The sequence below is a fragment of the Leptidea sinapis genome, chromosome 29 (genome assembly GCF_905404315.1).
Source record: "Leptidea sinapis chromosome 29, ilLepSina1.1, whole genome shotgun sequence".
Classification (NCBI taxonomy): Eukaryota; Metazoa; Arthropoda; class Insecta; order Lepidoptera; family Pieridae; genus Leptidea; species Leptidea sinapis.
In genome coordinates, this window is record NC_066293.1 from 2200217 (window position 1) to 2218379 (window position 18163).

Genomic DNA, 18163 nt, shown 5'->3' on the forward strand with positions numbered 1-18163 from the left:
ACTTAGTAAATAACTATAGTAGATTTTTATGAGCTATTTACATTTTTTTTGTTTTTACTTACTCGTGTTAGTTTAAGTTCTAGTATTATCGTTACAACAATACATCATCATCAGTCCGAAGACGTCCACTGCTGGACAAAGACCTCCCCAAAGTTTTCCACGACGATCGGTCCTGCGCTGCCCTCATCCAACGTATTCCGGCAATCTTGACTAGATCGTCGGTCCATCTTGTGGGGGGCCTACCAACACTGCGTCTTTCGGTACGTGGTCGCCATTCGAGAACTTTACTGCCCCAACAATGCATAGATAATTATAATAATTTGTATAATGGTGAAGATGTTAATTGATAAAGTGGCAATGAGTTAGAGGCCACATCTTCTTGATGTTATAAGCTCACTCACCCATTCAGACATGCTAGTAAATAGCTTATATAGCTTAGACATTCATTAGTGTATATTTGAGGTAAATCTATTACTTATAAAATCGAAACAAAGAAAAATCTTTACATTTAATATTTTTAAAGTATACTTGCTGTGTTTTCTACAAGCAATACCGAAGCCAAAAAATTTACTTATTTATAGAGTTTTTGTCTGTTTAGCTGTATGTATGTCCGGGCAGGCTACATGTTATCATGCTGGATGCATACAATTAAAACCTAAGTTTGCTGTCTATTATAAAAAGCTTTCAACACAATAAAAAAAAACGGTTAAACCATACTCTCTTAAAATTTTGGTTAGTCAAAAAATATATATAGTTCTGTCCATTCAGATAACGCCACACAATTGAAACTGTGATAATCATAATAATAATAATAGCACCAGAAACAAACATAAACTTGTTATGCCTACTACTACAAAAAACTTACATCTCGACTTAACGTAAGATAGTAAGTTTTTTTTGGGAAATAGAATACGCACAGCACATGTTACAATGTTCAAAAGAATTGTTCAAAACGTTTATGTGGTATGGGAATGGTGCGACCGCCCTCAGGCTGTTTAATAATAATTCTTATTGTACGAAATAACGATTCTCTAACATGTCCCTCTAAATTGTGATTGCAATAGAAAAATAAATATAATATAATTAATATAGAAGCTAACCTGTCTGTTTGTAATTCTTTGAAAACAATCCTAAAGAGAAAGAGTTTCCACAGTTAAATATACTGAAATACAACATAACGCATTGATTCACGACCGCCAAAGAGAATCAAAACACCCATAGAAAATGATGAGAAATGTCGCTTGTATGAAATGCATACTATATCTTGATGCCAACATAAGAACCTAGTGACGTAATAACAGAGCTGCCAATACAGGAAACCAATGTAAGGGTTGTAATCAATCCATAATTTTTATCGATACTTGACTATACTATACAAATATAATATATAATCTTATATCGATAATTACATTAATATAAATGTGATCTAATTTTAAGGTTCCCTTTGTTAATTTTAAGATGGACCTAAGCCAAGTCTAACTAGTTTAAACTAGGGATACGTTTTAGTTATCTCAAAGAAAAAAATAATTTACATAATTAATATTTCTTTAATATTTTTGTTTTGCGTTGTGGAGTTAGTTTCGGTTAAGACAAATTCAAATTCAATTAGTTAACCCTAATTTTTAGGCTTTAAATACTTTTTGCACATCATGAAATAATATAATAAAAAGATGACCCCTAAACTCATTTTTTCAATGTAATTGCGAACTGAGTACGTCAAGGTCAGTCAAAGTAATTTTTTTCTCTTTAAAAGGTGCAACTAAGTAGGACTTCTGTACTACTATTAATATTAGTTTTTATTCTGTGACATAAGTAAGACTAACGTAACAAATTAATGTATTGTGAGTCCACCGTAGCTACGAACTGAATACAACAATGAATCTTATTATAGGTCAGTTAAAGTAGTTACAAAAGGTATAACTGAGTGAGACTTCTGTCCTAACACTCTCCATTCTGTGACGTTAGTAACTAACTAACTAAAGAAAGAAAGAAATAAATATTATGACTGTTCTTTGTCAGTATATTTATGAAAATTTAATATACGTTCACAAAAATCGTCACCTTTTTGCTCTTAATAGTGATTTTCATTATTATAACACTAGAAGTAAGGGATTGCTTGTAACTAATTCTAGTAGGCTTTGTAAGATACATAATAGCTTTAACGGTAAATGTATATATTCTATAATAAAGTCCCAGCCACTGTTCATGCATTATCTATAAATAAATTTAATTGTTTTATAAAAAAATGGCTCTGGCGTAAATCCTATTACTCCACTGCTAAATGATCAGACAGCCTGGGACTAGATTGTGATTATTTTAGAGCGATAGAAATTACTGTACAATATTGTATATTTTTATTGAAAAGAGCGCAAAAAAAGAATGCTGGGAGAGTTTCTTGCGCCGCTACTCTTCGCCGTTTCGTAGTTATTAAAAATGACATCAAAAAGAATTCTAAAGGAATCAATTTTGAGAAAATAAATGCCTTTTATGCCTTTTAACTAATTTATCTATGTATCGTATGTGTGGCCGTAGCTACGAACTGAGTTCGAATAAAAATGAGCCTTATTATTTAGAAGTTAAAGTAGCTATTTCTTGACTTTTCGAGACTTCTTGTGTTTTTATTCTGTGTACGTAGTACATGTTACTTCAATGGGTTTTAATTGAAATTAAAATGGGTCAGCTCATTAAGAAGTAAATATAATTTTAGAGTAAATTAAGAAATACGGTTTTATTTAAACAGGTGCAAACTTTCTTTTAATAACCGCTCTAAATGCTTCTATTTATTTGCGATTTAAGGTTCAATGCATCAAAAAAAAACCAGGATATGATGAATTGTACAGGATATAAGATGTAACATTTCTTAATTAAATACTTCTGTTTTGTCTATGGAATTGGGTACCAAACGAGCGTACGAGCGTAAGTGATCACCGCCGCCCACATTATTGTGCAACACCAGAGGAGGCACAGGAGTGTTGCCGGCCTTTTAAATGATTCTACGAGTTTTTTTTAAAGGCACATGTCGTGTCATTCAGGAAACAGAAATTCCGGGGAGCTTACAAATACTTCTGTGAAAGAAATATTTTGTGGTCGGCCATTTTGTTTCATCCTGTTTATTATTGATTCCTGTTATTATACTGCGTACAGAATGGCAGAAAGCGGAGTCTAAAGTTATAGAATAATTAAAACAACCGAACCATACCATACTTTACAGTTTTCCTCTCTAGGCTAATCTATCTAAAACCTGGTCATAACACGACGACGACCTGTATAGCCGATTGGTTAGCGATCCTATTTACTAAGCTAGTGGTCCCGGGTTCGAATGCCGGTAGGTGCAAGCATTTATATGATGAATATGGATGTTTGTTTCCGAGTCATGGATGTTTAAATGTATTTATGTATGTTTATATGAATTTATGTATGTTTAAGTAAGTATATTGTATTAAATATATCATTGTCTTGTAACCCATAACACAGGCTTTATATGCTTAACTTGGGGCAAGATAATTTGTGTAAAAAGTGTGTCAATATTATTATTATATTATTATTATCATAACAAAAAATAAAGTCCCAGCCGCTGTTCAGGCATTATCTATAAATAAATTTAAATGTTTTATAAAAAAATGGCTCTGTCGTAAATCCTATTACTCCACTGCTGAATATCTAAATGATCGGACAGCCTGGGACTAGATTGTGATTATTTTATAGCGATAGAAATGACTGTACAATATTGTATATTTTTATTGAAAAGAGCGCAAAAATGGAAAAGAATGCTGGGAGAGTTTCTTGCGCCGCTTCTTCTCTCTCAGAGCGCCATTTGTTTCCGAAGCGGTAGTAGTATCTAGTAGTATAAGAAATGACATCAAAAAGAATTCTAAAGGAATCAATTTTGAGAAAATAAATGCCTTTTATGCCTTAACAATAAATAGGTCCACTCGTTCTCGAGACAGTGGAAACTATATACTTACGACCTTACAATTACACGTCGTAGCTAGTGAAATTACTGGGCAAATGGGACTTAACATCTTATGTCTCAAGGTGACGAGCGCAATTGTGGTACCGCTCAGAATTTTTCGGGTTTTTCAAGAATTTTGATGTAATGGGCAAGGCGTATCAATTACCATCAGCTGAACGTATTGCTCGTCTCGTCGCTAATTTTCATAAAAAAAACACTTGGCGTAAAGTTATACCTAAGAATAAAACAAAAATATGCAAAATATTGACTATATCGCTGACAACACTGTCAATACAATGATAATTCTGAAGTTTGCCGAATGTCAAATTTCAAATAAACGCGGGAAACGTTATACGTCTGAATAATGTGGAATAAACCAATCATAAGCAAAATGTCTATTTGTAAACATTTTACATATTCTTGGTTAACTTACTCTATGGCAATTTTGATTAATTGTAAGGCCGTTAGTATATAGTAGCGTATGACATGACAGCCTGATAATTTGTGGCCAATATTAATTATTATAATGCCAAGAGTGGCTGACTGTTGACGACTTGTCAATCAAAACCGGTTACATTTTTTATATAAAAATAAGGGACGAGACGAGCAGGACGTTCAGCTGATGGTAATTGATACGCTCTGCCTTTTACAATGCAGTGCCTCTCAGGATTATTGAAAAATCCAAAAGTTCTGAGCGGCACTACAACTGCGCTCGTCACCTTGAGACATAATATGTTAAGTCTCATTTGTCCAATAATTTCACTAGCTACGGCGCCCTTCAGACCAAAACACAGTAATGCTTACAAATTACTGCTTCACGGCACAAATCCGTGGGTTTAACATTAACAATGGGTTCGATTGCGTTTTTTATTTAGATTGTACCTCCGTTAGAGATGTCCCTCGCATCTATACGCTAGTGTATGGTAAGTCTATGGTGGGAACACATACACATTTACAGAATACTAGTTGACCCAGCAAACGTTGTATTGCCGATATTAAAATCGCGAAACAAAGTAACTGTTGATCGTAGATGGGTGAAAATTTGAAGTTGTGAAATTAAAAAAAAAAAAAATTGTCGTGGACCACCCCAAACATTTAGGGGGATGAACAATAGATGTTATCCGATTCTCAGACGTACCCAATATGCACTCAAAATTTCATGTGAATCGGTCAAGCCGTTTCGGAGGAGTTTAACTACAAACACCGCGACATGAGAATTTTATATATTAGATAAACTAAACGTAATATTTGACCTCATTAGGTAAATACCGGAACCGCGAAGGGCCTCCGCGTTCACAGAGCATAAATCATTTAGTAAGATGATGGATCCATTTGGATGAACCGGACGTGGTGTCTTCGAGACGAAATAGATCAATAGACCTGAATGTATTGTTCACTAGTTGATGCGCGCGACGTCGGCCGTGTGGAAGATAAAGAACAGCACAATCTCTTTGACTAAGAAATAGTATAGTTGTTAAGATTCGAGAGAGTTTTTTTACGCACTTTATAACTAGGTGGCGTTAGCATAGAATAAGCACTCGATTAAACTATTTGCAACAGTTTATAGGACCTGCAATCTGCATCGGTAAAAAAAAAGGTCTGTTGATTAAGTCGAGTTTTCTGGATACATTAGTCGTTGTTTAATAAGTAGTAAGTAAATATTAGTAGATTATATTCGACGATCCCTATAGCCCAGTGGTTAGTGACCCTGCCTTCAGTAGGCAGGGTCACTAAGGGTAGCTAGAGCTAGAGGTCCTGGGTTCGAATCCTGGTAGGTACAATCATTTATATGATCAATATGAATGTTTGTTTCCGAGTCATGGATGTTTATAATATGTGTTTATGTATGTTTAATTATATAAAATTCTCATGTCGCGGTGTTTGTAGTTAAACTTCTTCGAAACGGCTTGACCGATTCTCATGAAACATTGAGTGCATATTGGGTAGGTCTGAGAATCGGACAACATCTATTTTTCATCCCCCTAAATGTTAGGGGTGGTGCACGCCACATTTTTTTTTAATTATTTTGACATTTTTTTTAATTATGAGTCAGCATTAAAAAATACATACAACTTCAAATTTTCACCCATCTACGATCAACGGTTACTTTTGTATCGCGATTTTAATATCGGCAATACAACGTTTGCTGGGTCAGCTAGTCTTATTTAAATAAAATTCTCGTGTCACAATGTTAGTTACCTTACTCCTCCGAAACGGCTTTACTAATTTTTACTAAATTTTAAAGCATAATATTCAGTAGGTCAGTGGGAAGTAATTTGTATGAGTTTTTCCCTCTCTATGGAGGGAAGCAGCATTTTCCAACCAATAATCAGATCAAAACAACATTACTTTCCGAGTATGAGTAATGAAAAATGTATTTATGTTTCTGGCAGTACTATTATAGCGACACAGAAAAACTGAAACTACAGAACTATTAATAACAAAAATCGAAACGAAACAATGAAAACTTCAAAAACAAAGCAGTGATAGCCCGAAAATATCACGAAATGTAGGTACCTAACGGTAATGAAACTGCAAACCGTACTGACGCAACTGGATGAGCGCGAGGGGGTGCAAGGGGAACGGGAGGTGGCTTCACGTTCCAGAGAGGCCCAGAGATAGTGTGGCCGTGTAGTACGTTTGTAAACCGGCACTTTTATTGAACTTATACTTCTTTACGCGTTATGAAAAAAATGATGAGAGTGAAAATTTAAGATGCGTGCGCATACTGTAACACTAAATAAAGTAACTGGTTGAAGTTGGGTCCTAAAATTTCTGACGTTTGCGACATACGTTTTTTTTTTTTTGGTTTCTTCGTCCATAGGGTTCAAGCCCGTACAGCCGTATTCGTTATTAATAATTAATTGTCAAAGCCATCTTTGCAAGATTTTTACAATATTGTGCTTTCTACAAACGTAGAATAGCTATACAGACACGCTTTTTTCATTCTTATTCAAATTCAAATATTTTTATTTAAAATAGAATGTCACATCACTTATTGAAAGTCAAAAAAAAAACACCCATTCCAAAATGAATGCCTCAGACCCGAGAAGAATGGGCGGAACAAACTCAGCGGGCTTTTTCATCGAATAAATATGTTTACAACGTAATATTGTACAATTAAACTTATTATTTAATAGCCTGAGGGCGGTCACTCCATTCCCAATATGTGGTATCATTAAAAAAGTCATTTATGTTATAGTAACCTTTACCACACAAACGTTTTTTAACAATTCTTTTGAATAACGTAATACTTTTGTTTTGAACATTTTCTGGGATCTTGTTGTTAAAGCATATACATCGCTCCACAAAAGACTTACTAACTCGACTTAGCCGAGTAGTAGGGATCATCAGTTTATGTCTGTTCCTGGTGTCAACATTATGGTTATGACAGTTTCTGGCAAATTCACTTATGTGCCTATGAACATACATTACATTATCAAGAATATATTGAGAAGCAACAGTCAATATGTTAATTTCTTTGAACTTTGCTCTCAATGATTCTTTATGACCTAGGTTATAAATAGCGCGAATAGCCCTCTTCTGCAGCACAAATATTGTATTAATATCGGCAGCGTTGTCCCATAGCAATATACCATAGGACATAATACTATGGAAATAACTAAAGTATACTAGTCGCGCCGTATCTAAGTCAGTTAATTGTCTAATCTTTTTAACCGCGTATGCTGCAGAACTATGTCTATTCGCCAATCCTTCAATATGGGGGCCCCATTGTAATTTGGAATCTAGAGTTATGCCAAGAAATATAGTAGATTCCACCGGTTCTATCACCTCTCCGTTTAACAAAATATTTGCATTTACATTTTTGATATTTGGTACGGTAAATTTAATATATTTAGTTTTCTTGCTATTTAACAATAGGTTATTAGCGCTAAACCAGTACACGATGTCAGATAAAATATCGTTCACTTCGTCATACACAGCTTGGTTTCTTTTCACTTTGAAAATCAGTGAAGTGTCATCCGCAAACAATACTATCTTATGTTTTTTCTCTATAAGATTAGGAAGATCATTTATATAGATAAGGAAGAGGAACGGCCCAAGAATAGACCCTTGTGGTACCCCCATATTGAGAGGAGTCCCAGGAGATCTCCTGCCATTCACGTTGACCCTCTGAATTCTATTGTTTAGATATGAAGTCCGAAAATCGATTAATTATGTATGTCTCTGTGTCTGTCACTAATATTTAGAATGGCCTTTAATAGTGGATGGAGATATTCTATAAGAATTAAGTCATAAAACTCCGTAAACTTTAACGATAACATTTTAAAACCCCCGAGACAAGGTTTCCAGACATAATGTCACAAAATAGCGGAAAGCTATAAAATGTCATTAATATACGCAGACCTAAATATAGACAGAGTTGCGGTAAGGAAAAATAATTATAATATTATACTTACGATACCATATTTACCAGTGGGAGGCTCCTTTGCACAGGATGCCGGCTAGATTATGGGTACCACAAGGGGGCCTATTTTTGAAGTGAAGCAGTAATGTGTAAGCATGACTGTGTTTCGATCTGAAGGGTGCCGTAGCTAGTAAAATTATTGGGCATATCAGACAACAACTTATGTCTCAAGATGACGAGCGCAGTAGGAGTGCCGCTCAGATTTTTTGGGTCTTTCAAGAATCGTGAGCGGCACTGCATTGTAATGGGCGGGGCATATCAATTACCATCAGCTGAACGTCTGGCTCATCTCGTCCCTTATTTTCATAAAAAAAATATTAGTATTATAATATTTATTTATTTTTATATTTTAATCTTATCGTAAATAAAACAATGTTACTTAAGTTAATAGATAATATGTTATCATAGGACGACCGAGACTTGCTCGGATTATTAAGAATGTACAAAACTTGAACAAAAACAAAACTAATATGACATCTGGATTCGATCTTCTGCTTTCCAGATCACGCAATGTCCTATCTGAGCTATTATAGTCCTGTATATAGTGGCGAAATTTACAATTTTATTCTAATGTTATTGTAGATGTTTCTCATTAAAACACGGAAAAAACTACTTTTTTTTTAAATTGAAACCTAGCTAGATCGATTTCTCGCCCACGAAACTACATGTATACTAAATTCTATTAAAATCGTTGAAGCCGTTTCCGAGATATATATACAAGAATCGTTTATCGTTTAAAGATATAAGATAGGTGCATTATTTCTAAATTAAGAAAAAAATCTAGTTGGAAGAATATGCGTTAAGAACTCCAAAAATCAACCGAGTTCTGATCCTGTCGTTGGAGGCTGACATATCAAATCAAAATCAGTTTATTCACGTAGGTCACGGAAATGACACTTATGAATGTCAAAAAAAAATCTTATTGAATCTACCGCTACTTCGTAAAGGGTTGAGCTAATGAGAAGAAGTAGCAAGAAACTCATTGCCACTCTTTTATGTCAAATAAGTAGTCAATGTGTTAAAATACATAAACAAGTTACTGCACTTTTCTGGCCATTTTCTTCTCACTCCGAAGTATTACATATGTATAAGTATTTTCACTGTTTCAAATGAAGCCTCAAAAAGGTTTCCCTTGTAAGTAATAACAGAAACGCCCGGGGGTACTATAGGGTCCATCTATTATTCACAACACAGACCACGAACATATAGACGGAGCAGAGTTAAAAACTTTTTCGACTACCTTCATAGAACTTTTGAATCGTCAGATATTTTCTTATCTTACAGCTTCACGATGGGTATTCGTGACAGCTTATTAATACCTGCTAATTAAATATAATTTGCTCTTTTAAAAATTGTATTAATAATATATTTTAATAATAATATTAATAAATTCCACCACAGACTCTTACCTCTCTGAAAAATATCATTTTATCACTTTTCAAAATTTAAGAATACAAAGAACTTTTTTTTTCGATAATTCAATCCAATTCTTAATAATTGCAGTTTTTCAAAAGAATAGTGGCAAAAAACATTTGAAAATTCACAAATGTTTTTAATTAAAATACACATTGTATACACTTTATGTAACGGCTCCGTCTATATCTTAATAAATCTTACTTCGAGTTTCATTTGCTTTGCAATATTTATGTCCACAAGCGAATTGCAGCGTTTTTTATTGCGTCTGTCGTATATATATATATATTATAGTATAATACTTTGTACCTACACTTAAATAAAAAATATATTTCTTGTAGCATGCACAGAAGCAGCTATTGTACCTATTTTAATGAGACCACAATAATTAAAGTCATTTTTATCTTATATAATCTACACCAGGGGTGCTCAAGCTTGAACTGCTGGCGATCTACCTCTAAATTGTTAGACTACGATCGATCGGCTCTGAGAGGCTGCAAGTATGTGTGATAAAGTATTGTCGTCTAGGTAGAGTGTCACGATGACATTGATATTAGTTTTGCGCAAAATATGCATTGTTTTAGTCAAGGTAAGTGTAGGTCTGCTCTTAAATGTCAATGAAAAAACTCATAATTATTATTCAAAATTGCGAGTTTATTGGTTATTACAAAACAAACGCGTTCTAAAGTTCTAAGCTTAACTAAATAGTGACTGGATATTGAAGCGTGACACTGCATGTCCTGAGCATACTTTTCATTAGATGGTACGTAATTACCGATTTTAGTTTATTATACCGGATTTTTTTCTCGAGATCGACTCAAAAAGCACTCGCGATCGACCTGTCGATCCCGATCGACCGTTTGAGCACCCCTGATCTACACGATGTTGACTAAGGAAAATATATAAAAAAGTGTGTGTGTAGGTACAGTTAATGTACGCACGCAAGAGGATATAGGTATTTTGTTGCGTAACAAAACAAAAATCATTAAAAAATGCGAATTTAACCAGTATTTTCTAGCATTTGGTGAAATTAATTAAATTTGTTATATTCTAATTGACTGCAACTATTACCTACAGTTATAATATTATTATTTCGATGAGGATATACAGAAAAATAAAGTTTGCTTCCGGTTTTTTCGTGATTTAATAATAGCTTTAAGTAGAAAGGGGTGTGTTTTACAAAGTTTGTACTTCCAACTTTCTAAAACCTCATTAATTAGTATAGTTCCGGCAAGATGGCGGAGATTCTAACTTCCGGTGATGTCTACTCAGCTTCCGGTCTCTGCTTCTAGCAAGGAAACTTTATTTATACACGATTCCAATATTTTTTTAATATGACAAACGCCGCTGGGGGTGTTTATTTTTAATTTAAGCACAGAATGAAGAAATAGTTAAACAGTTTAGGTACTCGCTAGTAAAATTTCGTGGCTGTGGTGAATTCTTATTTTATGAAATGCTCACATAATGCCTCTATTTATTTACGGTATTTGTGGATTGATGCATCTACTATACTCAATAACTCTTGTGTTTATAAGTATTAATTTACTTTTATTTTCTTTTTTTGACTTACTCGTGTAAGCCTTTCAGTTTTTGACATTTGAGTATTTTTTGTTGCGTCACTTTGCATATATTGTAATTGAAATTATTTGTAAAACAATTAAAATGTACATCTTGACTTAAAAGAGTGGCAATGAGTTTCTTGCTACTTCTTCTCATTAGCTTAACCCTTTACGAAGCAGCGGTAAATTCAATAAGAAATATTTTTTTTTGACATTCATAAGTGTCATTTCCGTGACCTACGTGAATAAAGTGTTTTTGAATTTGAATTCATATTACGTAAAATTTGTTGCGCACACATTTTGATTGTGATTATAGGTTCAAACATCAATCTGTCAAAGCCTAGGCTATACAACTACAAAGAATTACCTCTTACTTTCCTTATTGAGGGATAGGGACCAGGTGTATAATATTTACGATAGCTTTGTATATAAAATTATTGTTTAAAAGTTATTAAAGAGAAAATTTTCACGATTCGCGCGCATACCGTCATGCAAATTCGAAACCCTGACGTAAGTTTGACCACCTTGTCTGTCTACTGAAGCACAACAGACGAGAATAAAATGAATTTGTACAAAAAAGTCGTTATAAGTTGTAAAAAAATATAATTAAATGATATTAAATGAACGTTATAACACCTTTATTATAATAATGTTATATACAAACGTAAAATAGCACAAGAAATAAATTTTCTAAAGCTTTTTATTTTGTAAAGCAAAAGAAAAAATAAACCCATGATTAAGCAAAATGTCTATTTGTAAACATTTGACATATTCTTGGTTTCTTCTCAGATAAACCTTTATGACAATTATAATTGTAAGGCCGCTAGTCTTCACATATTTATAAATCAAATCAAATCAAATCAAAATCAGTTTATTCAAGTAGGTCACGAAAATGACACTTATGAATGTCAAAAAAAAATATTTTTCTTATTGAATCTACCGCTACTTCGTAAAGGGTTGAGCTAATGAGAAGAAGTAGCAAGAAACTCATTGCCACTCTTTTATATCAAGATTTACAGATCATTTCAATTACAATATAATATGTAAAATGTAAAATGATGCAACAAACACACTCAAACGTCAAATAGTCAATAAAACATATATACTCTCTAGTAGTTATGAGAAAATATGTACAACCGACTTTTATAAATTGTTCCTGTTGTCTGTCACTTTCTGCAGTGTAAGTAGATATAAAGAAACCTCATGTACAAATTATTATTAAATAATATTCCTATTTGACTATCAGTTTTGCAAATTTCGAATTTGTCTGAAATAGGTTAATTTTCCGCCTAATAGCACATGCTAGTTGTACCCTCATTACTCATTTGACATCTAACCTTCGTCCCGAGCGGACGTGCGCTCCGCTAAGTCCAGTAATTGGAACTTTGTTTAACTGCTCTACGATCTTTGTAGTTCAAGGCTCTTTGTGTTCTATTATTAATTGTTCCAGTCTGTGGTTTTGACGAATATTTTGTGATTGAATATGTGATTTGTTTTTACCCATTCATTTTGTGGCCTTTGTTATAGATCTCTTTGCGTCTATCTATTGCGTCTCGGGTTAAGAATTCGATTCTTTTACATGTGACGTGAATTCGTATTAAAGCAATTTATGGGTATCAAATATTTATTACAAATAAACTATATTGGTCTGGGTGCTCACTACTCGCGTCATGTACGATTAACAAAATACAGTCACTAATTTTAGGAATCGCAGTAAAACTAATGAAAAAGGCAACAGATTAAAGTTCTGGGTATTTCTGGAGGAGACCTTTAACTATAAGATGAACTCCATAGAAATATTTTCCATTAGAGTGGAAAGGCTTTTTTATTGTATTTTATCTACATATAGTGAACCGATATTTGTGATTCAGTATGCTTACCCCCTCAGCTGGGACGCACATAGAATTCAAAATGGCGCAACTGGGACGACCGCGAACATCTCACAGGCACTTGAGTAGACCATAGTGGATCGAACATAATATGTCTGGTTCGCAGTTATCGCCATTTTGACACCAGACATATTAGGTCTGCGTCCCAGTTGAGGGGTTATATTAACATAAATTGTATCAATCTTACACAATTTAAATTGAAAATACTAATATTATAAATGTGAAAGTTTGTATGTCTGGATGTATGTTTGCATACTCCTTTAAAGCAAAAACTACTGAATGGATTTTGATGAAACTTTACAATAATATAGCTTACACACCAGAATTACAAATAGGCTACAATTTTTAAAACTAAAAACCAATGTTCCATTCCGAATAGCAAAATAATTTAAAAACATTGAAATGTTGATGAATAAATAAAATACTTTCTCTCTTTTTAATCTCTGGATCTACTAAAATGATTTTAAAATTTTTCTTACACATAGAGAGCCACATTTTTGTGAATGTCTTATGCTATATTATATTAACCCGAAAAATGAAAAGACTTTTTCGTGGTCGTGGTTGTCGGCTTTTAAGTAAGTCTGAGAAAAAACGGTCAATCACTAAAAATAATTTATATGGCAAAACAATGTTTGCCGGGTCAGCTAGTTGATAATAATTCGAGATACACACTCGTACATAATTAAATGATAGCAATAGACACATTTTAAAGATAACTCACAGAAACGAAGTGGGGTGGACCGGTTATTAATGAGCATATTCCGTGTGATTAAGGACATTTCACACCAAACAATGGTTACTAAACTAATACATTCTACAAAATCGATTGATAATATACTTTACATGTAAGTGTAAACAAAAAAATTAAAACTATAATTAGGAATTTATCCACCGCATAATTCATTCAAGTGATATGAAAATTACAGTATACTTAGTTGGAGCGCCTGACACACTTAAGGCTGTATCAATGGCAATTAACTCGAGCAATTAGTGAAGCTTTTAGGACGGAAGTTCCGCCATATTGCCGCCGCAACAAGATGGCGCCTCAAATCAAATTAATGACTTTTTATTAAACCGCATAATCTTATAAGTACTTAAGTAATTCTTAATTAAATCTGGCGAATAATAATTGCGTGTTTTGTTCTACACTAATATTATAAATAAAACACTTTTTTTTTAAATGATACTGCTGAATAAATAAAGTTTTTAATTATTTTCCTCAGCAAAATTTATCTTGGAGTTAAATAGGCAAAGTACATCGAAACTTACTTATGTTATAAATAAAATATATCACCCACTTTGATGAAATATGATACGGCAACAGTCCCAGATAAGGAATTAATATCTTTATATATATTATGTATATAAATCCAGTGTCCTGATGTTTGTTTCCAGTGAATTCTTAAACTAATGAACGGATTTTAATGGGATTTATTTCATTGAGTGCAGTTTAGTCTAACTTGAGAGATAGGATAGTTTTTGTTTCGTGTATAATTATTTTTATTTATAAACGGACATATTTTCAATGAGAGAATTTATTTTTGCACGGATTGATAGTTCTGCTGTGAAACAATTTCATTATAACAATAGAGAGAATATCTTACGAAATATATCTTAAAGTTAAATCAAAACTCTCACAAAATTAGTATTCATAAAAAACAACAAAGAAAGTTAAAAACATGAAACAGTCTTTTATAAATATACTTGTATGGGAATTTTCCAAACAAAGCGATCCCTATGACATTCAAATTAACAAGGGGAGATGCAACAGCTTAAAATGAACAATAAAATCAATTAGGCAAAGAAACAAATCGCAATTCTTCTCAATTGACATTTCGCGCTTCCGCCATTTGCACGTACTCGAAACACAAAATGGCGTCGCACAAAGGCTAATGGAGCTTTCAAACGCTCAAGACTTAAAACAATAGTTCTTGAGGGCGATGGATTCTTGAATGGAAAATAATTCCTGCTTTTTGTGTTGTGTATTCAAGTGACACCTGCATAGTTATGGTCTCCTGGTACTTGGGGACTGGGAGGGAGGTCATTAAGTACCTACCTTAAATAATTGAATAAAGTTCATAAAAATAAGTTAATTAAAAAATTCTTGTCATTACATGAAAATTTTTAAATTTTTTAAATATCAATAATAAATATATCACATGTGCAAGCCATGCGCGAATTCGAAGCCTCCGCCATAATGAGTTCAATCAAGCAAACAACCCACCCATTAAGCATTGTAATGGGCAGGGCGTATCACGTAACGTCTCGTCACTTTCTCATAAAATATATCAATTATTATTATTTTTTTAATTTTACGGGGCCAAGAGGTGGGATATACAATATTATAATCCTTATTCAAATTAAAATATATTTTTATTCAAAATATATAATATCACTTATTGAAAGTCAAAAACCATTCGAAAAAGTATGCCTTAGACCTGAGAATAACTGGCGCAAGAAACTCAGTGGGCTTATTTTGTTTTTCATAAAAAATATTGTTATAATGTTATGGGCGGTCGGTGGCTCCATTCCCAATCTGTGGTATCATTAAGAAAGTCATTAATGTTATAGTAACCTTTACCACACAAACGTACAAACGTTTTTTAATAATTCTTTTCAATTTCGTAATATTATTGTTTTGAACATTTTCTGGTATATTGTTGTAAAAGCATCGCCCCACGAAAGACTTACCAACTCGACTTAGCCGAGTAGTAGGCATTCTAAGTTTTTGTTTTTTTTTCTAGTTCCAGTTTGTAACAAATTCACTTATGTTTCGATGTATATACATAACATTATCAAGAATATATTGAGAAGCAACAGATGTTTATTTCTTTAATATTAAAACCGTGAAATTAGAATATTTTATTTTAGGAGTAAAAATAAAGATAACAGTTATTATGTTATAATAAGTGATATTAGTCATTTTCAAAAAGAGAAATTCAGCCAAAATCTAGTGGCCAATTTTTAAGGAACTTCCACGTATAATCAAACTATGAAATAATTTTTCTTACCTGGTGTAACCAAAACAAAACTTATCTTGGTAATAAATCAAATCAAAATCACTTTATTAATTTAGATCAAGGAAATGACACTTAACAATGTCAAAAGTTTACTTTTCTTTTTACATTTACAATCACTTCGGAAAAGGTCCTTCCTTAAAGGCCGGCAACGCTCCTGTGATTCCTCTGGTGTTGCAAGAGAATGTGGGCGGCGGTGATCACTTAACACCAGGTGACCTGTACGCTCGTTTGTCCTGTCCGCTCCTCCTCTCCAAGAAGAGAAGTGAGAAGTGGCAAAAAACTTATTGCCACTCTTTTAAATGAACATTTATGTAAGTCGTCAACGCTCCTGTGATTCCTCTAGTATTGCAAGACAGTATCGGGTGGCGGTGAATACTAATCATCAATAAACCCTTACACGCAACTTTTTTAATGACTATCAGATAGAATCCGTTGGGCCCGTACGTGGTACAAATTAACTCATATAAACTCTAAGCTTATGTCTCATGTCCAGTGGGAGGCTTCTTTGCACAGGATGTCGGCTAGATTATGGGTACCACAACGGCGCCTTTTTCTGCAGTGAAGCAGTAATGTGTAAGCATTACTGTGTTTCGGTCTGAAGGGCGCTGTAGCTAGTGAAATTACTGGGCAAATGAGACTTAACATCTTCTGTCGAGGTGACGAGTGAAATTGTAATGCCGCTCAGAAGTTTTGGGTTTTTCAAGAATTCTGAGCGGCACTGCATTGTGATAGGCAAAGCGTATTAATTATGATCAGATGAACGTCCTGCTTGTCTCGTCCCTTATTGTCATAAAAAAAGTGTCACTTGTTGGTAGGATATCAAATATCATTGTGCAATATTTTTCTCACCGCTTAAGAGGATACAGTAGAGTGCAATTTTTCATATTGTTTCCTACTCTTCTCCTCTTGGTTTTTAATCCTAGATCATAATTGTTTTCATATAATATCATTACTATTTTGTTTTTTTAGATATTTTTGTTTATGATTTGATGTGTATAAAATAAATTAGACATTATTTTGCGGAAATCCATAATTATTCAAATGTTGTGAGCCTTCTGGGTGTAAAATCCGCTAAGATTCTCCTTTAATCAATTCGACACGTGTTTCGCCTCTACACGAGGCATCCTCAGGAGATATTGACTCGCCAAATCCTGGCACGAGGCTTCGAATTGATCGAAGACAAATCTTAGCAGAATGTACAATCATGAAGGCTCACAACACTTGGATTTTTGTTTATGTAATTATTTTTTGAGAGGAGGAAAATACATTTACGTATTTCGGCACTGAACGAGGGATCATAATATATCGGGCCCGCTTACGTACCGACTAAAACATACGTGCATTGTTTTTGTATGTGCTAGAATGCTTCAAAAAGTGCTCAAAACTTAGGGCGCTGTAGCTAGTGAAATTACTGGGCAAATGAGACTTAACATCTTCTGTCGAGGTGACGAGTGAAATTGTAATACCGCTCAGAAGTTTTGGGTTTTTCAAGAATTCTTGAATTGTTTGAAACAGAGGCATATACAAATCCAATAAAACTAAGCGAAAAAAGCAAAATAGTCCGACACAGAATATTTCCTTCAAATTCAGTTTCCACAATTTCGTTACGGTTGGTAAATTATTGGTGGAGAAAATTACCAAGCCTTTAGTTAAAAAGTCAAAATTTTCATATTTTTGTACGAGTTATGTTGCAAATGATACCGTTTTACACTCCCCATTAATTGAGCAAGTTTTAGGGATAGACAAATCAAGTCAATGGAAAATTAAGAAATAAAGTACTGTTAATTCGACATAACACGATTTTACAAAATAATAACTTAGCAGACATATCTGTAGACTCACACAAACATACCCAGAAAAAAAACGCGATCTTTGAATGTTTTTAGAGTAATATCAAACAT

The 18163-nt window shown here is 33.5% G+C and overlaps 1 protein-coding gene across 1 annotated transcript in view; it reads left to right on the forward strand.

Moving 5' to 3' along the window:
- Nucleotides 1-18163, forward strand: part of LOC126973290 (protein slit) — a 180735-nt gene that overhangs the window by 105013 nt on the left and 57559 nt on the right. The gene's annotated exons all lie outside the window — the stretch shown is intronic.